The sequence below is a fragment of the Oryctolagus cuniculus genome, chromosome 6 (assembly GCF_964237555.1).
Source record: "Oryctolagus cuniculus chromosome 6, mOryCun1.1, whole genome shotgun sequence".
Taxonomy (NCBI): domain Eukaryota; kingdom Metazoa; phylum Chordata; class Mammalia; order Lagomorpha; family Leporidae; genus Oryctolagus; species Oryctolagus cuniculus.
Genome location: NC_091437.1, coordinates 106,903,398 through 106,926,022, shown reverse-complemented (window position 1 = coordinate 106,926,022; position 22,625 = coordinate 106,903,398). Strand labels below are relative to the sequence as shown.

The 22,625-nt window shown below is 39.4% G+C and overlaps 1 long non-coding RNA gene across 1 annotated transcript; it reads left to right on the top strand.

The window, feature by feature from the left end:
- The first annotated feature begins 10,952 nt into the window (after positions 1 to 10,952).
- Positions 10,953 to 14,195, top strand: LOC138850006 (uncharacterized). The gene is made up of 2 exons (XR_011389391.1): positions 10,953 to 11,222; positions 11,680 to 14,195. It is a non-coding gene; the product is annotated as an uncharacterized lncRNA (long non-coding RNA).
- The last annotated feature ends 8,430 nt before the right edge of the window (positions 14,196 to 22,625 follow it).

The following is a 22,625-nucleotide window of genomic DNA, read 5'->3' as shown; positions in this document are numbered from 1 at the left end:
CTCAAAGTCTGCAAAGCACACTACAGAAAGAAATACCTTCCACATAGGAGGAGAGCAAAGTAAAAAATCACCTTTACCACATCACCCAGCACCAGGCCCACCCCTGTGAATTTTGGTACCAAGTTTGCTCCTGGAGTCCCAGGCTCCAGGTCCAACTCAACACAACAGCCTTCATGCACTTAGGCTTCAGGTTGCTCTTTGTTGTCCTGAGGTCTCCCCTCACGACCCCTGGCAGAAGGCAAGCCCCTTGTGAAGCCTGGAAGCGGGTTCATTGAGTCGCTGACTCAGACACTAGGCTAGCCAGTCTGAGAATGTCTGAAGCCAGCCTACACATGGACTCTGGCAGCTGGACCACCCAGATTCTGTGGGTGGATTTCCCTATCAAAGCTGGTCTGTAAAGACTGGAATAGGTAACTACATACATCCTCAAATGTGTGGATACCAGTGCAACACCACAAAGCTCATGAATAAACAGGGAAACATGTCACCATTAAAGGAACAAAACAAAGAACCAGCAAATGACCCTGCCTTACAAATAATTCAAAATATTCATATTAAAGGAGCTCAGTGAGCCACAAAAGAATGCAGATAGACTATGTGTGTTTTCATAATGTTTAAGTGTATCAAAATATTATGTTGTATGTCTTAAATAATTGGCAACTTTTATTTGTCAATTATTCCTCAATAAGGTGGGAGGAAGCAAAAGCAATACCATTATTCTATAAATGCTTTTCAGAATGTTGTTTTTGATTCCTTTAGCTTCTTTATCAAATTAGTCAACAAAATCCAATATGTTAAGCTGATTTTTCCGGATAAAATTTTTTTACATGATTTTAGAGTGAATTTCTAATATTCATGAGATGCACATAATATGCATTTAATTTTCCATATATAGAATAATGTATTAGAAATATATAATTCTGATACATTTAGGTTCACCAAATAGTTGTTCAGTCTCCAGTTTTTTTAAAAATTATCCTTTAAATGAAAATAATAAACCACTGATGTTTTCTGCTAAGAGGTTTTACCAACATAAACAATAAGTGGTTTCATACCTCTCTTCACATTAATTTCCCATTTAACATCTGCTAAAGGGTAAAACAATCATGAAATGTTGCTATATTGAAATATTATATGCTATCCCACTAGGGGAAAAATGGGAGTATGATAAGATATATAGCTAAATGTGTGTTTAGGATTTAGCCAGTGTCCTCATTTCCTCCTTGGTTAAAATCATACCAGCTCTCTTTTAGCCATCAGAACTAGCATAAATAAAGACGATTTAAAGTTAAAGGAGTTAAAGATCTAAGAATGTCTCTGATTCATTCAAATTTTAGTGTTAGGTGTTAGAAAAGCAACCACTCAAGCTAACATGAAGGAAGGGTGGAAATTTAAACTCTATCAAGAGGCCTTCCCTTAGGTTATACCACTTGTGCCCCACCATCTTTGAGAATACCCCTAACTCTGGCTGGGGAAGTAAGCTTCAGAAAGGTATCAGGTCAGTTTCCGTTCCCCTTAATGCCTGAAATAGGACAAATTCCATCTATGTGGATTTCTGTGTACCAAGCAGAAGCTAGGTGAGTGTGCATATTCGCCAAATGAATCAAGCCAATTATCATTGTACATCTTGTGTCTGTTTCATGTGGTGTCGAACCAGATGACATTACCAAATGGTCAGATGGTTCATCATCAATCTGCTGCACCTTTGGAGTCCTTTTCCCTCAGAGCACAGTCCTTCTCTCAAAGCTTTCAGTCTCCTGTGATTTAGCATTTCTTGGGTCAGGCTTTTATTTGTAAAGCCAATGAAAAATACGAAGCGTTCCTCAGAGAAAAGGCAAACATACTACAAGAACTGTTTTTGCAGAGTTCCTGTCTTTGGTGGAGCACCCATTTTCAGAGGTTCCTCATTACTCTTTAGTGAGGGTCAATTTGGGCATTCTCTATTACTCCAGTCCTAGAGGGGGAAATGTCTCATCAACATCTGTTCTTGTGAAATACCTCTGGAGGCTGTGAGGATGGGAAAGTAGAGAAATTTGACAGAATTGCTTTAACCCCCGGAAAAAGCACTGCCAAGTCTGCAGTTCTGTTCAGATAAAAATTGGCCAAGAGCCAATTGCTTGGTTCTCTACCAGCTCCCCCAGGTCACGAAAAAGTTCTAGAAATGACGGCTTTCTTCCTGCATGTTATCAGTGCAGATACCACCCTGATGTTCTGGTCAAGTGGTTTAGTTACACAAAAAGAATACAAAGAAAACAAGTGAGCAGAAGCATTTACATGGCACTACATGGGTATCTGAAATGGAACTAAAGCATGAGTTTCCCCAGATGGAAATAATCTAATGGACTTAGCTGTACAGGGAGGCCCATGAAGGTGCTGAATGGTAGTATGAGCATATATTAACATACGAGTTACTTTTTTCTTTTTCTTAAAGACTTATTTATTTATTAGAGTTACTTTCACAAAGTTAATAAAAATGCATATTCTGAAAAAACTATGCATAGTCCTTTTTCTACACTTTTTAAAGTACCCTTGTGTAATGACATAGATGAAAGAAATCCCAAAAATACTTGATAAGGTGCAACGATTGAAAGCATCTCTGTATTTGAGAAGGCAACACATCTAGTTGGAAACACAACTAGTAGGAAATGAAAAACTCTACACTCTTCCACTTATCTTATGTTTATTCCTGGCATTGGCTTGGAAGTAGAAAAATCCCTTCCCTTTTGAACTGGGATATGGGATACTCCAGGTCGACTTGGCAGGAGCAAGAGATCACTTCACATGTGGGGCTGCCAAATGTATTTTTTTATTTCTTTTTTTTTCCTTCTTAGAAAATTTTATTTAATAAATGTAAATTTCAAAAGTACAACTTTTGGATTATAGCAGTTTTTCCCCCATAACCTCCCTCCCACCCACAAACCATCCCATCTCCTACTCCCTCTCCCATCCCATTTAATTAAGATTTATTTTTAATTATCTTTATATACAGAAGATCAACTTAGTATATACTATGTAAAGATTTTAGCAGATTGCACCCACACAGACACACAAAGTATAAAGTACTGTTTGAATGCTAGTTCTATATTAATTTGCATAGTACAACACATTAAGGCCAGAGATCCCACATGGGGAGTAAATGCACAGTGACTCCTGTTGTTGATGTAACAACTGTATTTTAAGATGCCAGAAATTCCATCATCCCCAAATTCTTCTTCACCAAAAGTAAATCCCCAAAGTTAGTGTTGATATTGAATTGGACAGGCACCTGGTCTCTAAGATCACTTTGATTCTCAATCCAGATTGTTACAGGATCCTTTCAGGGAGAGAGTAAGACATCATCAAGCCCTGTGCTGGGTGCAGGCCCTGAGTGAACAATACCAGTGTAGGAAGGGAACAGCGGTTCCACTGGGACGTGGGAGAGTCACCTGAATACCCTTTAAGAACAGCCGCACTTCCATTCCCATCTCCTCCTTCTCCTCCCCCTCCTCCTCCTTCTTTACAGTATCATCTCCTCTGATGACTCCTCATTCCTCTGCTGAGTGAATGGCTCATGGCTGTTTCAACACAGTCATTCTGATAGCTCCCATCGCTGTATCCTCTACAGGCCATTTTTCAAAAAGTGAGGTAACCAAATCTTGCCTTGTTTCCCTTTGCTTCGGAAATGCATGTCCTGTGTCACGCAAACCCCAGAGGTCTCTGCAAAGCCACTTGCCAGAAGTCATTAACCTCTTTGCAGTTGAACTCTCAGAATCTCATCACTTCAAGTGGACAAGAACAATAACTCCCCTTGCAGCTGCAGAACCAAAACACACCCCTAGTGCTTTGTTATTGTTTAAAAATAGTAAAAATTTTTAAAGACTGTGCACAGCATAATTTATGAAGGGAGAAGGGAAGTTTGGGAAGGAACTACGAATAATTGTGTGGGAGACCCTATTAGTTCTTAAAGAACACAACTTTCTATGTTTTAAGTAAGCTTCGAAATTGATAACCCATCCATGAATTTGCTCACAAGTACCATCGCTTTTCTCTTTTTGAAGCACATCCAGCCCCCTTCACTGCTCCCTATGTTTTAGCCTCAATGTCTAATTAAGCCAGGGAAACTAAGAGTTCTGCGAATTATTTTATGTGAACAGATCATAAGTGCAACTCTCTCAATATTTCCTAAGTGCCTCCTATCTTATCTATTACTTCAAATACAAACTTTCAAGAAAAGCTAAATGAAAAGGGAATTAAAAACACTTTAGGGGCTGACACTGTGACGCAGCGGGTAAATACCCTGACCTGCAGTGCCAGCATCCCATATGGGTGCCGGTTTGAGACCCGGATGCTCCACTTCCAATCCAGCTCTCTGATATGGCCTGGGAAAGCAGTATAATATGTCCCAAGTCCTTGGGTCCCTGCACCCACATGGGAGACCGGGAGAAAGCACCTGGCTCCTGGCTTTGGATGGGCGCAGCTCCAGCTGTTGCTGCCAACTAGGGAGTGAACCAGCGGATGGAAGACCTCTCTCTCTCTCTGCCTCTCTTTCACTCTCTGTATAACTCTGACTTTCAAATAAATAAATCTCTAAAAAAAAAAAAAAAACCACTTAAAGGAATCTTTGTATAATAATCTGGAATATACTAGCATATGGTAACAAAAATGATATTGGTTTTTGTTGTTGTTGTTGTTGTTTAAGATTATTTATTTGAAAGACAAAATGACAGAGATAAAGGTAAGACAGAGAAAGAAGTCTTCATTAACTGGTTCACTCTCCAAATGGCCTCAATGGCTTGGGCTGGGCCAAGTGTGAATCCAGGAGCCCAGAACCTCACCCTGGTTTCCCATGGTGGCACAGCACATGTACTTGGGCCGGGCCAAGTGTGAATCCAGGAGCCCAGAACCTCACCCTGGTTTCCCATGATGGCACAGCCCATGTACTTGGGCCGTCCTCCTCTGCTTTCCCAGGCACATTCACAGGGATCTGAATCAGACGCAGAGCCACCGGGATTCAAACTGGTGCTCCAATATGGGGTGCTGGCATTGCAGGTGCAGGCTTAACTGGCTGATCCACATTGTCGGCCTCATGCCACTGATTTTGTTCATCTAAAATAAATTGACAATTTTGTTTATTATTTAAAAGAGAGTACAAGTTAATAAAACTGATTTACTGGATTATTTCAACAGTCCCCAAAATTAAAGAAAAAAAACATTGGCTTTCAGATTCCAAGCTTTGTTTCTGGAAAGTTGACAGCCTTCTTCTCATAAACTGAATAAATTTTCTAATTTTTCATTACTATGGCCTGTTTTTCCTTAGGCTTCTCAGGATTTATTATATGACCTGAAAAATAAATAAATTTATTTTTCATGTTTCGCTTACATTTTTCCATCACAGTTATAATCACTTGTGATAGCACTCCTAGTGTATTATTACAGACATATGTTTCTTTTGAGTGATTTCTACCAGCAGCACTGCTATAGAACCCAAAAACCCTGGGTTCACTTGCCTGATACGCAACAAGACAAACACTGGCACTTCCTTTTCAATTAGGTAAGGGGTGGTGGAATATAGCAGGAGTTTATTTTGTAATGCACAGAGCAAGGAGTATGGGTAGCTATCCATCAATTCCCAAACTCCTTCAAGGATTCAGGGTGGTGAATCTGACTAAGTTGAGATCTGCTTATGTGTGGGTCTCTGGTCCCCTGAGCTCATGGTCCTCCTTGGATTGATCAACACTAGGAGGTCAAGGTGCTCTGAAAATACTATTATGGCAAAGTGGGCTCTGGTCCTTCTGAAATCCATAGGTCGATTGATAGCACCTTCCAGAAAGGATCTCAAAAAACAGTCTATCATTGATAGTCATTAGGTTCTCAGCCTTGTTATTGGAGTCCTGCAGGACAAGCCTAAGCCTTGTGAATTTCATGAGTTAATCTCTAGATGAGGTTCACTTATAATTTTTGCAACAGAACAAAGAAAATGAAAACTCAGGGAAGGAAAGTGGAGCCTGATACAATCGGCCCCAGCTTCAGTGTCGTGTGCCTACTGCTACAAACAGATTGTTCCTTAAATGTCATGGACACAGGGCATTTCTGAGTGGTCCCAAAGACTGAAATCCCTATTCCTGTTTCAGCAGCCAATGAAGGCATGTATGCTGTTAAATAAAATGCATTAAAAAATTACTGCTTTGGACTGATCTCTTGTACAGGGTCCAACAGACCAAACAAAATGGAGTCACTCAAGCTCAAGTTTTGTCTCCTAACTGAAACTAAGTGTTTGCCTGAGCTTCCTAAGATTCCAGAGAGAAATCGGTGGTTTACTCTAGCATGGTAGGACTGCTTGGACCTTTAAAATAAAAGTAACTTTAAGCAACCTGTTTTTTTTTTCTTCTCTGTTTCTACTTTCCTCAACTCTTTTCAGTATCTAAAACCAATCTCCTCTGCTTGGTTCATGAGAACACCCAGTCTGTGTTATGGAATGAGTTTGTTGCTTGATTCCCAAATAAAGCCAATTAAAACTTCACATGTGCTGTACTTTTCCTTTTGACAGTGATGAGCTGTCATTTTTCAGAGCAGATTCTTTCACTTCACAAACTCAAGCTTCTCTTTCAGATTTTCCTCTGAGAGCAATGATGCCTATGTTACGGGGGTCAATTGCAAGCTGGCTGAGTATAGATTCTTGAGACGTGGTAAATAAATCAGACTGACAAGGCCTGAATCTTACACTACGAAGGAAGCATCTACGTGTGGACCCAACGTGATAAAGATTTCTCAATTTCTGCCAATAGCTGAAGTCATTTCCTTCAACATCACAGAGAACTGGTCGAACAGTTTACTCCTTTCTTTCTCCTCCCCTCCCCATCCCCCATACTTGATTTCTTGCTAGGGGAGGGATTTTCTCAGAATCAGAATGTGGGCTTGGTTTCATTCCTTGTTGTTTACTCTGCCCATTGTATCCCAAAAGAGTTCCAGGAAAACTAAGTGGCCAAGACTGAGTGAATTTCAGAAAAAGGTCTAAGGAGCTGGCAATGAGCATACCAGGCATTTGTGTCCTGCTTCTGAATGAAATGGAGGGAGCAACAGTTGCCCAGGATGGATGAACCGCCAGGGTGATTTGCAAGATCTTTGGAACTTTCATAGCTCAAAAATTGAGTTTAAACCAATTGGCCTATTTCCACAGAGAATGGGTGGAAGTTAAGTAAGATCTGCAACCTGGACTCAAGTGATTTGAGTTAGTGTCAGGACAGCAGGAGAGGGAAGAACAGATGTACCATTTTGCATCCTCCTTCTTGGGGAGCTGGACTGAAGAACTCTGGAGAAGTTGAACACAAGAGTAGTAACAGCATTGAAAGACATATTTCTTCATTTATAGTGTTGAAACACAAAAATTATTTTCAAAAACTCAATTCAATGCAGCTATAACTTTGCTTCTCTTTGGAGAGAAACTACTGGTATTTTCTTTATTTTTAATTTGAGAAGGAAATACTTTAATAGACATTCTTTTGCTATGAATCTTGTAAGGTTTACTGTAATCTCAAGGTATGATTAACAACCAACTTTACTAGATATAAGGAATAAACCGAACAGAATCAGAAATAGATTGTTACACTTAAAAATATTGAGAATGGGGGCCAATGCTGTGGCGTAGTGGGTAAAACTGCCGCCTCCAGTGCCGGCATCCCATGTAGGTGCCGGTTGGAGTCCCAGTTGCTCTATTTCTGATCCAACTCTCTGCTATGGCCTAGGAAAGCAGTAGAAGATGGCCCAGGTTCTTGGGCCCCTGCACCTGTGTGGGAGATCTGGAGGAGGCTTCTGGCTCCTGGCTTTGAATCAGTGCAGCTTCAACTGTTGCAGCCACCTGGGGAGTGAACCAGTAGATGGAAGACCTCTCTCTCTTTCTCTCTCTCTGTCTCTCTCTCTCTGCCTCTACCTCTCTGTAACTTTGCCTTTCAAGTAAACAAATAAATCTTAAAAAAAAAAATAGTGAGAATGTAACTTTCTGTTCATATGTTCAAACAAGAGTCTCCACAGCTTGATTTGACTATTTCTAGAAAATATTAAAAATAACAAACTTTAGGTTATAACTTGAAGAAATATTATGGAAAATTGAAAGGTGGCTTTCATAAAGAAATCAATCAAAATTGCAATCAATGCAAATGATCCTGAGAATGCGGGATGGATAGAGTGATATTTAGTAATCAACGCACTCAGAAAGTGCGAGTTTTCTTCCTCATGAAGACCACACACACACATGAACTGGGTCACAAGTTTGTCAGTGCATCACTAGCACTACTAAGGGATCATTTGTCACCACCGTCCAGTTTCTTGTCCTAAGAGTTTTATCCACTTGGTCTTTCAGTGTCCTGGCCCAGACCACAAAGCCAGCCAAGTCCTATTGGCCTGGTTCCTGGCTTATCACACCTACTGTATACCTGGATTTTCTTCTTTAGTAACTGTTTAATTATTCTAATCTTCATTTATAACTCTTTAAAAAATGATTCTTATTTAGCATTTACCATATTGTATTGTAATTTTCTTTAAAATATTATATAAAAGATAGCTATGAAAGGTGATATATATTCATAGGTTTAGCTTAAAAATAATTTTATAATGTCCCCACTATACATTTAGCAACCCCTAGAACACAGTCCCCTCTCGACTCAACCCACTTCAAAAGTAACCATAATTCTGAATTTTTCCATAAATCATTCCCCTGCCTTTCTTTATAGATTTACTATTTCTATATATGTCCCCACTCATCTAATGTTCATATTTCATGTATTATTCTGTGACTACTTTCTTTCAATTCTGGTACTTTAGTTTTGAAGATTTATTTGTTTATTTGCAAGGCATAGAGACAGAGAGGGAGAGGGAGCAACCAGGAAAGAAAAATTATCCATCTGCTGGCTCACTCTCCAAACGGCCACACCACCAAGGATGGGCCAAGCCAAAGCCAGGAACCTTCAACCCTACTGGGGTCTCCTACATAGGTGCCAGGGGTCCAAGCACCTGGGCCCCCATCCACTGCTTTCCAGGCACATTAACAGGGAGTTGGATTGGAAACAGAGCAGCCAGGACACTAACCTGCACTCTGATAAGGGATGCTTGTAGCATTGCAAGCCGTGCCACAACACCAGCCCCTGTGGTATATTTTTCAAATCTCCCTCTGTTGATATGTATAACTGAAGGTAATTCTGTTTCATTCCTATCTATATTCCATTGTATGAATAGAAATATAACATAAGTCATTTACCCGGTCTATTGGTGAAAATGGTTAACTTACTTCAGGTTTTTAGTTTACAGACTGTACTGTTGTTATTTTTCTGTATCCTTCCTGGTGGACTTGTGCCAGAGTTCTTTTGAGGGATATGCTTAGGAATTGAATTGCTGGGTCAGAGAAGTTCAAATTTACTAAGTAATGCCAAGCTTTTCTAAAATGGTATGATGAACATGCCTTCTCATGAGGGATAAATGAATGTCTCTACTGTTTCATGTCTGTATAAATGCCTGAGTTCATCTGGCTCCAAAAAGTAGCCTTTTGCCAACTTGGTGAATATGAAATGTTTTAATTTGCCTTTCCGTGACTAACGAGGTTGGACATCTTTTCATATTTATATATGCCAGCATGGAAAGCACAGGAAACAGACCCACATATGTGCAGAGACCTGATTTATGACAATATGAGCATTGCAAATGAGTGAGGCAAAGATGGCCTTAACTATTGATTCCACCTGTGGAAAAATAAATAACTCAAAGTGGAACCTTACCTCATGTTCTGCATGGAATCTGAGTTTCAACTGGATTGCCGACATAAATATAAGGAAAAGTTATACAACTTTAAGAAAATAATTTAGGAGAATACCTTAATTATTGAAGAGTCTTAAGAGATTTCTTTATCAAGACATAAGAAGCACAAACATTACCAGGAAAATACTGATAAATTCAACTACATCAAAATGAAATGATTTTGACTCACTGATCTGTGATAAATCCACATTTCATACGTGTGTGGGTTTGTGTGGGATATGTCCTCAGTTCCATTTATCTACTTCTCTATCCCTATGTCAACAGCATATTTTTAAATCCCAATGGATTTATAGTGATTTCTGATAAGGAAAATCTCTCAGTCTTGTTTTCTTCTTTAGGAATATTTTGGTTACCCTTTTAAATCTTAAAAAATCCATTCCACAAAAATAACACTGTTGGAACTTATATTGAATTGCTTCAAATCTGGAGACCAATTTGAAAAAAAGTAAAATTACTGTGTTTAATTTCTATCCAAGGATGTGGTGTATTTATCCACTTCTTTCAGTTTGCTTTTACACCTTTCAAAAGAATCTACAGTTTTTACCTTGAAAATCGTAAGTACTTTAAATTGTTGTTACTTTTGTAAGAAAAATGTTTTTCAAATTTTTTTTCTAGTTGACTTGTGGTGTAAAGTCAAATAACATTCTATATAGATTTCACTTAAAGAAATCTTTCCAAACTCTTATTCATTCTTATAATCTTTTGGATTTTCTAAATAGATCTTCCTTTATTTAATAAACATTAATTAGGTGCCTTCTCTGTTCTAGGTACCATCAAGGTCTAGGGAATTCAGCAATGAATTTGGGAAGCAGAGGAGAAGAGATGAGGAGAGGGGATGGGGAAAGAGGAGGGAGGGAAGGAAGGAAGGAAGGAAGGGAGGAAGGAAGGGAGGGAGGGAGGGAGGGAAAAAGGAAGGAAGGGAGGAGAGAGGGAGAGAGGGAGGGAGAGAAGAAGGGAGGGAGGGAGGAGAGAGGGAGGGAGGGAAGAAGGGAGGGAGGGAGGGGAGAAGGGAGGGAGGGAAGAAGGGAGGGAGGGAGGGAGGGAGGGGAGAAAGAAGGGAGGGAGGGAGGGAGGGAGGGAGTGCAGGGGGGAGGGGGGAGGGAAGAAAGGAGGGAGAGAAGGAGGGAGGGAGGAAGGAAGGGAGGGAGGGTGAGCCAGCCCTGCCCTAGTGGAGCTTATATTCTCAGAGGAAGAGACAGACATCTGAAGTAAATATGCAGAATGTTAGATGGCCAGAAATCCTTTGGAGAAAATAGAACAGGACAGGGAAAGATGAGAGTTAGAAAGCAGAGGAGGAGAGGATGATTGATTTTTTAAATAGGGCAAAGACCACACGGAGAAAGAGATTTTCGCAAGGACCTGAAGGGGTGCGTGGTGAGAGGAAGACACCTCAGGTTACAGTTGCAGGCAGCAGGAAGAGCAAGCACAGCGGCTCTGAGGTAGGTGCTTGATGAGTTCACTTTTAGATTTTTTTCCTGATATTTATTTTATTTGAAAGGCAGAGACACAGAGACACAGAGATTTCACATCTGCTAATTCATCCCCTAAATGCCCACAATAGCCAGGGCTTTGCCAGCAGCTCCATCCAGGTCTCCCAAGTTGAGCCATCATCTGCTACCCGCCAGGGTGCACTTTAGTAGGAAGCTGGAATCGGGAACAGAGATGAGACTTGAACCCAGGCACTCCAATATAGGATGAGGAATCCCAGGTAGCAACTTAACACTGTGCCAAATGCCTGTTCCTCTTTTTTATTATTATTTTATTTAATTTTTTATTCACATGTTAAATGTGCATTTTTATGAGATACAGTGCAATATCTCAAAACATACACACACAGTAAACTGATCAAAGCCAGATGACTAATCTTTCCATTTCCTTTTATCTGTCTGCTTGGAGCCTACCAGCCCCTCTCATCCAGTGCTCTACATAGTGAGTAGTACATCGCTGTGGACTACAGTCCCCCCAGTGTGCTGTGGAACACAAGACCTTGACTCCTTTCTTGGAGGAACAGCAAGAGGAAGCGAGGCTGGGCAGAACACGAAGAAATGAAGGCAGGGGACGGTGCAGGACCTTGGAGACTATCAGCCTGACACCTTATCCTTTCTAATCTGCAAATTTGCTCTTTTTCTTATTCTGTATTACTTATGACAACCAGTAAAAGGGTGGTGACAGAGGGCATTCTTGCTTCATTCCTGATTTTGAAGAGTGTTTTCAACATGTCACCATGAATTAGGGTGTCACCTGTAGTGTTTCTGGGGGCATTTTACCAGAAAGTTTTCTTCCCTTTCCTGGTTTACTGAGTTTTATTTCATGACTGAGTATTAAATTTTAACAAATTTTGTTTGCATATAATGATGTGATCCTCTAGAAAGTATGAACTAAATCAACTTATAGTATTAAATCAGCTTTGCATCTTTTTGGATGAATCCAGTATGGCAATGATACTTTAAAAACATGCATATAACAATGCCATTGTTACATAGTACACATATGTATACATAAATGTTCACTTTCATTACTGGATTTAGATTGTTTACAATTTATTTAGGATGATACATTTGAATTCATGAATGAGACTGATTTATAATGCTTGTTTCCTGTGCTACTTAAGGATTTTGTGTAAAGGAAGAAATAGTCCCATTTCCTCTATTTTCTACAAATGCATTTTTTGTTAATCATATGGGTGCTTCTTAAATGGTTGATAGAACCTGCCAGTAGAATTAGTTGAGACAGATTTTTCTTTATAGTGAAATATATGGAAGATTTCTAAATACTACTTATATTTCTTTAATTATTATTGTATTATTATATTATTTAGATTATTCTTTGTCATGTTAAAATAATTATGCTGACTTCACATAAATATTCTGAAGCTTTCCCATATTTTTCTATATTCCAAAAACAGTTTCCATATCTTTGGGGATTTGTGTTCTCTAAAATGTTGGATTCAGTAATATTTTGTGTGTCGGAAGTGTACAAAATAGAATATAATTTTGAACAAGTTTCTCTGTTTTATCTAACCAGTCTTTTGGATTTTCTGTTTCTTTAGATAGATCAATTTTGGTAGCTTATACTTTATTTACCCATTTAATTCAGTTTATTAAATTTATTTTCATAAAATGAAGCAAAATATCTGATAATAACTACTTATTTATTTTGTGTATGTGGTATTGCCATCTTCATTTCTTATTTTCTTCATTTTAATCATTGTTCCTTGAAATTATTGGCTAGTAGTTTATAGTATTTTTAATAACCATAGCTTTCATTTGTTTCCTCAATCTTTTCATTGTTCCTTTATTAGTAGTCATTTCCTTCTGTTTGTCTTGAGTTTGCTTCATTCCTTTATATTGCTTAGATTGGTTATGCCATTCATTACTTCGTTGTCATTTATTCTTATTTGTCAACTTAAATTTTAAGACAATAATTTTCCCTAAATATTTCGAATAATCCTATAGCTTCATATTGCAGGCTTTTATTAATAATGCTTTGTAGATAAGATTCATCAATATGAGATTTGATTTCCTCTTTTATCTGAGACTTTTATATTAATGTTTAGACAATGAGGATTATTGTCAGGGATTTTCATTTTGTGGTCAATTTCTTGTTTCATTGCAATCTCATCAGAGTATGTTGTCTGTGTTCTTACTGCCTTTAGGAATCTATCATGATTTTATTTGTATTAAGATTGCTGACAATCTTTATAATTGTTTCATGGGCTCTTTGGTTTCCATAACTTTACTCATTGTTTTAGGATTTGTCAATAATGCACAGCAACAACCTACTATTACTGTATTTCTGTCTATTTTTCCTTGTAGTGTAGTATGGTTTTTAACTGTATGACTTATGTGATGCTATGTTTATAGACAAAAAGATGTTTTTCGTTGTGGATCATATTATTTATCTCTATAAAATTCCCTCTATTTTCTTGCTAAATTCATTTACTCTGAATTTAGATGTGTCAATCTCTTCTTAAGGCAAAGGACTCGCCTAGGCTATGTAACAGATATTTGAGAAAAAATAAACCACAAATTTGTTTTAGCTATGAAAAAGACAGCTAGAATTCTAGAGGAAATTTCCATTATAGCTTTCTTCCTTATAAGGAATAAAGCAAAATGGCCCAGTGCCACCCAAACATATTTCTTATGCCCAAGAGAGACAGAGAAGCAAAGTGTTATATGATTTTCCCAGAAAGAAATATGGAGAGAATTCTCTTCATGGTTGTATGTTTATTTCTGCTTGAACAAAAATCATTCTATCTTCTTTTAATTATAACAAAATAGAAAATGAATTGTCAGACTGATTAGGACTATTGAGAATATAACAACACTCTGAGTTAAGTTACGCCTCTTCTAGTCTCTCCTTGCTTAAAAATAATATTTTTGAAGAAAATAAATCCACACACAATTTGTTTACATTGTGTCTTTAGTTACTATTCTTTACCTGTTACTGTCCTGTAGCCAATATTTTCCCCTTGAAGTTGTCACTTTATGATGCCACCATCCTAATCTTATTCTACTGAGAACATCTTCAGTTATTCATTTAGATATATTTATAAGAGTGGATATTCAGCCTAGCAGCAAAGACAACAGTTAAGACATCTGCATCCTAGATGGAGTTTCTTGATTCAATTCGTAGCTCTGCCTCCTGAGCTTTCTGCCAAGGCAAACCTCAAGTAATTGGGTTCCTGCTACCCACATGGGAGGCCTGGATTGAGTTTGAAGTCCCTGGCTTTGGTCCTGACACAGCCCTACTCTTTGCAAGCACCTGTGGAGTGAACCAGTGGATGATAGCCCACTCTCTCTCTCCATAAGTAAATTTAAAAATATTTGTAAACTTGTTTGTACACTAGCACAAGTACTAGTACAAGAGTACTGCAAAAAATTAGTAGAAAATGAAATTTAAAAAGATGTTTATTTTGTTGAAAAAAATTTTAAATAAATGCATCCAAAAGGTCTCTCAAAATTTTCATGGAAAACGCTTATTATTGAAAAAAAACCTTATGCATATTTCAAAGTTATTTTGCAACAAAATGAGTTTTTCTATTATTTCCATCTTTCCACAATTTTTAAAGTCCCCCATAGATAAATTTATTATCTCTTCAATCTTCACAGATTTGTGAGACAGATGTTGTCCAATCGTTCTTACAATCATGGCAACTCAGGAAAGAAAAGGAAATGGGCTGGCATTATGGCACAGCGGGTCAAGCCACTGCTTGCAATACCAGTACCCCTTATCAGAGTGCCAGTTGGTGTCTCAGCTACTCCGCTTCTGTTCCAACTTCCTGTGAATGCACCTGGAAAGGCAGCAGAGGATGGCCCAAGCACTTGGGTCACTACCACCCACGTGAGAGACCTGGATGGAGTTCCTAGATCCTGACTTCAGTGAAGCCCAGTTTGGCTATTGTAGCCACTTGGGGAATGAAAAAAACAGATGGAAGATCTCTCTCTGTATGTCACTCTTCCTTCAAATAAATAAATATATCCTTAAAAACACAAAGAAGGGGAGACTGAGGCTCAGAGGCCTGAAACATGTTACAGATCCTAAGTTCATACATGACAAGGCCAGAATGTGAATCAAATCTGGCCAATTCCAAATCCTTTCCTCTTTCAATACTCTTTGTGTCTTCACTGTAAACAGAGAAATTATATAGAAATATTGACAAATTAGCAGTGCTCTGGATTGCAATTGGAGATTTTTATCTCCTAAAAGCTATTTCATGCTTTTAAAAATGAGGATCTATATGTATAAAATGGCACTGAATTATACTTAAGGAAGACTACGAACAGTGCTCTCTATCCAATTTGCTGCCTAATTTCTCCCTTTATATCTAAGTAGACCATTGGGTATCTATAATATTTGGTCTACTTTTTTCCCTAATAGGAAAGCTTCTTGATGCTAGTATTTTGGTGTTATATTCATGCCTTTCTCAAAAACCTCATAACAATAGCCAAATGACAGCTATTTATTTCTTCAACTCTGGAAAGTCCTCAAGTAATAAATCATATGACAGTAAGTGTATATGGGTTGTAGACAATTGGAATCAGCACTCAGTAATAATGCAAGAAGATAACAAAAAAGATAAAATATAAATTGCATAGACTAATGAAGAACAAGCAAATGAAACACAGAAGACACAGTCCCATCATCTTGCAGTATATGACAAGAGATAAGAAGTAGGTCAAAGTGTCTTGTAGATTTTGCTATCTCCATCACATGAGTGCTACTTTTAAAATTATTCTCAACACTGCATTAATTATGATCAATGGGTTCTTACCAAATAAGTAAATACATAAGTTTACTGATTACCAAATGATTAGAGTATGTGGTAGGCTATTGATGATTTCTCTGACCAATGCTATGCAATATGTATTGTTGGGTACCTTAATACAAGACTACAGCAAGCCATTGGCTAACCACAGTGGAGCTTTTCTGTGCCTCACTTCTACTGATGGTAGTCTCATGTTTCAGAATAACGTTGGTCATGATTCACAGATGGAGTTCAATGATGGATTCACAAGAATTGAATCTCTCCTTTTCCTATGCCTTGTACCATTCTCAAATCCTGGACAATAGTCTTACCTATATCACAAATGCCCTTGACACCTATTTGATACCCACACTTGCCTTGTATTTTGTTCTACATAAATATCTTGCCTCTTTCTAGTTTTTACCTTTCTAGAATCCTCTGTCTTTTTTTTCTGTGCACATAACATGACTATTCCTTGGAAAATCCACCCTTCCTTCATCTACAAAGAACTTGGTATGAATGAAGCTGACTTAACCCCAGCCCCAGGATTAGACACTTGACCTAGGAATATTCCAGCCAGTGTAGTCCATCCCTCTTCTTACACTGATTGGACTAATGGTGGACATGGACTAATTAAGGTCAATGGAGTCAGTTTCTTTCCATCATAAAAATTTGGGAAGAATGTTCTTTTGGTGTTGGTATTCTGGGAGAAAAGGATCTATAGCTAGGTCATTGTCAACCACCTTCCCCCCAATGGAACCCAGTGGAAGATAATGAAGCTAGGATAAAGGACTGGAAGAGCCAAACAAGGTTCTTCATCATTTCAATGCTGTTATTTAAACCATTACATCCAGCAGTAGCTGAGATTTATCTTTAAACTGCTCACTTAGAAAAACCAATTGCTTTTAAGCCCACCCAGAAGTAGTCCTTGATACAAGCTTATAGTACAATTAGTTTATTTAAGAATTAAGGCCAGAAAATGCTAGTAAGAGAATAAGAAAATGAGAAAGGAACAGAACAAAATCTAATAAAGGGTGCAGTATCAAGCAAACTGTCATTTTGGGTGAGTGGAGCTTGATCTTGTTAGGGAACTCCTGGACTTAGTGTAGGTACATGCCTGAGAAAAGAGAGGGCTTGGATGTTTGTTCAGTAACTCCAGTCAATGGCTGATGAATTTTCCTAAAGGTTCATTCTAGAGTACTTCCACTCTCTCCTACACAAGCCCAGAAAGAACTCACAAGCAAAGAGTGCAGGAAATGAGCAGCCAGACCAATGAGAATGGAAATGCTAACAAGCAGGAAAGATATTGGTAGGGAGCTGAACAATCAATTAATTCCCTGTCTTCCTTACCTGTGTGTAGATTGGGTTGCTGTCATTCAAACTAGAGCTCCAATGACAAACACACACCAACTAGCTCCTTATGATAAAGAATAAAGAATTTCTTCTCTGGTTCTTTCCTTACACACACGTCCACAGTGAGAGCTCCATGGCTGATCTTTAGGAGCTGGCTTTGTGGTCTAGTGGGTAAAGCTGCCACCTGTGATATCAGCATCCTGTATCAGGGCCAGTTTGAGTCCTGGATGCTCCACTTCTGATCCAGTTCCCTTCTCGTAGCCTGAGACGAGAAACAGAAAATGGCCCAAATACTTGGGTCCCTGCCGCCCATGTGGGAGACTCAGATGCCTGGCTCCTGGCTTCACGCAGGGCTGTAGCCATCTGGGAAGTGAACCAGCAGATGGAAGATCTCTTTTGCTTGCTCTCTCTCTCTCTTTCTCTAACTCTTTCAAATAAATACATAAATATTCTATTCATAAAAAGGGCGTATTGTAGCCATTGATTCAAGTAGAGTTTCACCATGTTAAAGAAGAAAATTTCACATAAACAGAGTTATAGTTAACTAGAAACACAAAATACTTTCACCTGAGGCCTTGAAATTTATGAGGAAGAGTAGAATGTTCACTTAAAAAGCTGGTTAAGAGAATTTGCTCATAAAAATATCTGTGCAAACTTGTCATGAAGTCATCACACAATCTATTCTGAAATCCTCTTAATTTAAATTTAACAACCATCAAGGAAATGTTTATCTGCAGAAGTATGAATTATGTCCATTGTCTAAAAATTAAGAATAAAACCGAGGTTATTTTTGTTTTGAGATTTACATTTATTTATTTGTCTATTTATTCATTTATTCAGGAGACAGAGAGATGGAGAGACAACAAAGCTCCCACCCATTGATTCATTTATCAAAGCCTGCCATGGCCAGGGTTGAGCCAGGCCAAAGCTGGGAGTGATGTACTGAATTCCTCCTTTCCAGTTTGGATGCCCTTATTTCTTTCTCTTTTCTAATTGTTCTGCCTGGGGACTTCAGTATCATGCTGAACGAAAGTGGTGACATGGGGCAATCTTGTTGTGTTCCAAATCGTCAGACTGATTAGGACTACCCAGAGTATATCAACACTCTGAGTTAAGTTACACCTCTTCTAGTCTCTCCTTGCTTAAAAATAATACTTTTGAAGAAAATGAATTCTCACACAATTTGTTTACATTTTGTCTTTAATTAATACTTCCAAGACACAGTCCTTTGATTCCTGGCTATCTGCTCAAGTTGGAGGAAGGTGACAAAGGCAGCCTTTTGGCCATCCAGATTGGTCCCCAGCTAGTCACTTTTGGCTCTCACAGTCCCTAGGACCCACAGTGTCCCCAGGGTATCCTTCAAGCCCACCCAAGTCTGGCAGTGACACACACCAAAATGAGCCTGACACACCACTGCACAGTTGTCTGCCTAGCGCTGGGCAGGTCTACAGGCTCAGTTTATGAGCACTGACAGGGTGGTAGGGATCTTTGGGCTTCATCAGGTGCCAGGTCTTTGTGCAATAGGCCCAGTTATGAGCTCCAAGGCATGGTCCTAAAATCCTACTCCTGACCTCTCCATGACGCTGGAGTTTCAGTTCCTGCTGACAGCTGGTGGAGTGGTGGCAGAAGCTGCCTGGCTATGGAAGCTCCAAATACTCACTCCACAGATTAGGGCCTGGGGCCAGGGACTGTGAACTCAGCCCCACTAAATTTTTTAAATTGCATGAGGTTGTCTTACAAGACTGGGCCCCCAAGTTTCTTAGGCTCTTGTTCCCTATCCAAATAGCAGCCCTTAGTTAACTCTTAGGCCCTGCTTAGTGTTCAACCCTAGTTCTTACTTTCCTCGCACCTCCCACCCTCTACTTCCTGTGCAAAGCCAAGTCACAGGAGAGGGATCTCAGAGCTTTCAGTACATTTAATGGGATCCGTAGCACCCAGAGTTTGTCCCTCTTGTCATGTTCTCTCAAGGCAATACTTAGGTGACTGAGTTAATCCTACAGTCAGGATAACAACATACTGGTTATTGAGACTTGTAGGGTTGTCTGTAATCCAACCTTACTCCTAGAAGTAAAGCAATTCCAGTAAGTGACTTTTTCAGTACTTGGTATCCACAGAGATAATAAAAAGGGAACCCTTTGTATTTAGACATCAAAACTCAGTGTTCTTGATTTCAAGTAATTAAAAACCACACAAAAAAATTAGTGGCCTGCTAAAAGCTGCCTGTCTACTGAGGGCCAATTTCATAAAAACCTGAATGATCAGACTTGAAAACAAGCCATAGGAGCACTCATGAAAGAAGGTGGTGTTGAGGCAGAAGCAAGGTGGTAGCTGAGTAAGCAGCACTGGCAACACCCCCCAGAGACAGTGTGAACAGCTCTGCACACACCCACTCACCTTCACATGAGCCACGGAAGCCACGTGCCAGACCACAGTGCCTCCTCTTTTTATAACCATAAGAAAAGTCACCTTGAAGAAAACAAGAAGGAAAGTGTTGCCCAGGTCCCCCCTACCTCAACTCTAGCATGGTGGCTTCTCTCAGGAGAGGGAGGCCAAGCCGAATACCAATGTCAGCTCACTTGAAAAATATTTCAAATGTTCATTCCAACTCTCCAATCTTCCCCTCCCATTTTTTTCTATAGCTCTAACTATAGCATGAAAAACTTCTTGGGACTTGGCATAAAGCCCTTTGTTACCCAAAGCATAGACACTTTAAGACAAAATAAAGGAAGGACTTCAGGCAAGAGTTAAGTGGAAATTTTTGTGCCATTAGCACTTTATAAGAAGTAGAGGCAGACAAAAATTGACAAAAATACATTTTGGAAACCTGGTGCTATCTACCAAGCTGGATATATGAAGGGGCTTCAAAAAGTTTATGGAAAAATGTGAATTTTCCATTAACTCTTTTAAGATGCCTCATAGTCCTTATTAAAGTGATTCTAGTTCCACGTATTTAACCAACATAAGAATAAGTATATTCACCTAAAGAATGTACTAGAGTGCTTATGGAAGCACTATTAATAATAAACACTAAAAACTGTCCAAATGTCCATAAAGAGAAAAATGGATATAAAAAATGAGATATTCATTTGATGACTACATACAGCAATGAGAATAAATGACAGGCAACACCATGGATGATTCCTAGCAAGTTAATGTTGAGTGAAACTGCGAAGCATGTTTGGTACCACTGGCAATAAAATACCCACCCAGGTGTAATTAACAGCTACTATTAGTAGCTGGAATAGTGGTTTCCCTTGGGACCTGTAATGATTGGAAGAGCATCCAAGTGAGTGTCCCGGTGGATAGTATTGTTTCTTGGCCTGGGTGTTGGTTACAAGAGTAACTCGGTTTTTAAATATTCGTAACACTATATACTTACGCTGTACACACATTGTGCTTCAGTAAAAAGTCTGTGTGTCTCTATGCGTCTTGTTTTGTTTCCACAGCAAACGAACAATATTGCTTTACACAGCTGGCTGGTCCAATTCACCTCCAGGGAAGCAAACCACCCCTTGCTTCTGAGTGACTGGATCTTGTCTCATCATCACTTAAGTGTCCCTGATTTTCAACCTGGCCATTTCGGGAAATACTAGTTGTCTCATGAATAATGCCCACTGCTCTTCTTTCTCTCCAGCTATGATTTCATCTTCACCACCACCCCCATATTGATACCTTGCCCCAGGGGTAATAAGAGCACCTGTCAGCTCAAGCACAGATTAACCCAGCAGCACACCTGCGTCCTCCAGCCTCCGCCTTCCGCTCTGAATCCACAGTTGGTGCTGACGCCTATCATGTGGTCTCTCAGCAACTGCTGGAATCAGCCCCATGTGGGTCTGGCGTGGGCCCCAGGGACTGGCTCATCTCCACCTGCCTGAGAGCTGTTCCAGGCCCCAGCAGAAGAGATCAGAACCTCATTACCCTTCCCTGTTCTTGCAGCAAACACAATAAAGCAAGATAATTACGAATTCTGCACCCAATCACATGTTGCCCACAACTCAGCAGTCAGCATTTATAAATGTGCTGATCTTTTATCGGACACTAATCTGGTTCTTTTCTGTATAAAGAAAAATATCACAATAAATTCAATGAGCTCTCATGAGAACTGCCCAAATCAAAAAGCTTTTTGTGTCTATTTAGACTCCACAATGGCCTGTTTGATAGACTAGCTGTGCTAAGCATCAGCTGAACAACTGAATTTAGACCCATGGAAACCTAGGCCTGGCTGATGACGAATATGGAATAGAATAGAACCTAATTCCTAGAGAGTTCTGAGTCATTCCCCAACCAAGAGGTCCTGTTTTCCAGAAGCAAAAAAATGGGAAAAACAATACATGTTATCTAAACCACTCCCTTGCTGCTACTGACATAGGTGAAGAACCAGGCATGTATTCTTGTGGGAAGAGAAGTTGCTCAGCATTTGAAAGCATTTAGAAATGAAGCAGCCCAGTAATTTTGTTCGAATAGCTGCTCTCTAAATGTCTGCACCAGGGCTGCATTTTTTGCCAATTCTCTTTGTCCTTTCTCTTGAAATTCTGTAAGGATCAGCTCTTGCCTTGTAACTGGTTTAGTAAATGGATAAGGCAGAGGAGTGGATGACCCAGAATTAGAATGTTTGAGATTCCTTATTCACTTAGGTTTCTTTAATTTGGATTTCATTTTGTCTTTATTATCTTTATCTGAAGGCTAAATTACATTATAAACTTATAACAACAGTTAACTATGTATCTAGTTAACTACATATACCAAGATAGAAGATGGGGGAGGGGGAGAAAGAGAGAGAAGAGAGAGAGAGAGAGAGAGAGGAAAGGGGGGGGGGGAGAAACTATAGGAATTGGAGCTGTGTACAGACATTTAGCCCAATGATTAAGATACCCTCTTCCCCCACTGGTGCCCATGTTTGACTCAAGTCTGGCTCCTGACTGCAGTTTCTGTCCAATGAAAACCCTGGGAGGTAGCTATGTTGGCTCAAATTACTGGGTTCCTGCCACCCATGTGGGAGACCCAGACTGCATTCCTGGCTCTGGCTGTTGCAGGTATTTAGAGAATAAAACAGAGGATGGGAACACTGTCTCTCTGCCCCTCAAACATAAACATTTTTAAAGATGTAAAATAAGTTTTGAAATACATAAGAGCTTTGTCTAGACATCCTTGCTCACACGAGGAAGGAGCTGCCAGTGGTGAACCAGCTTAAAGCAACCAGACCCGATTCCAGCATGCCATCTCCAGTGTCCCTCATTCTCAT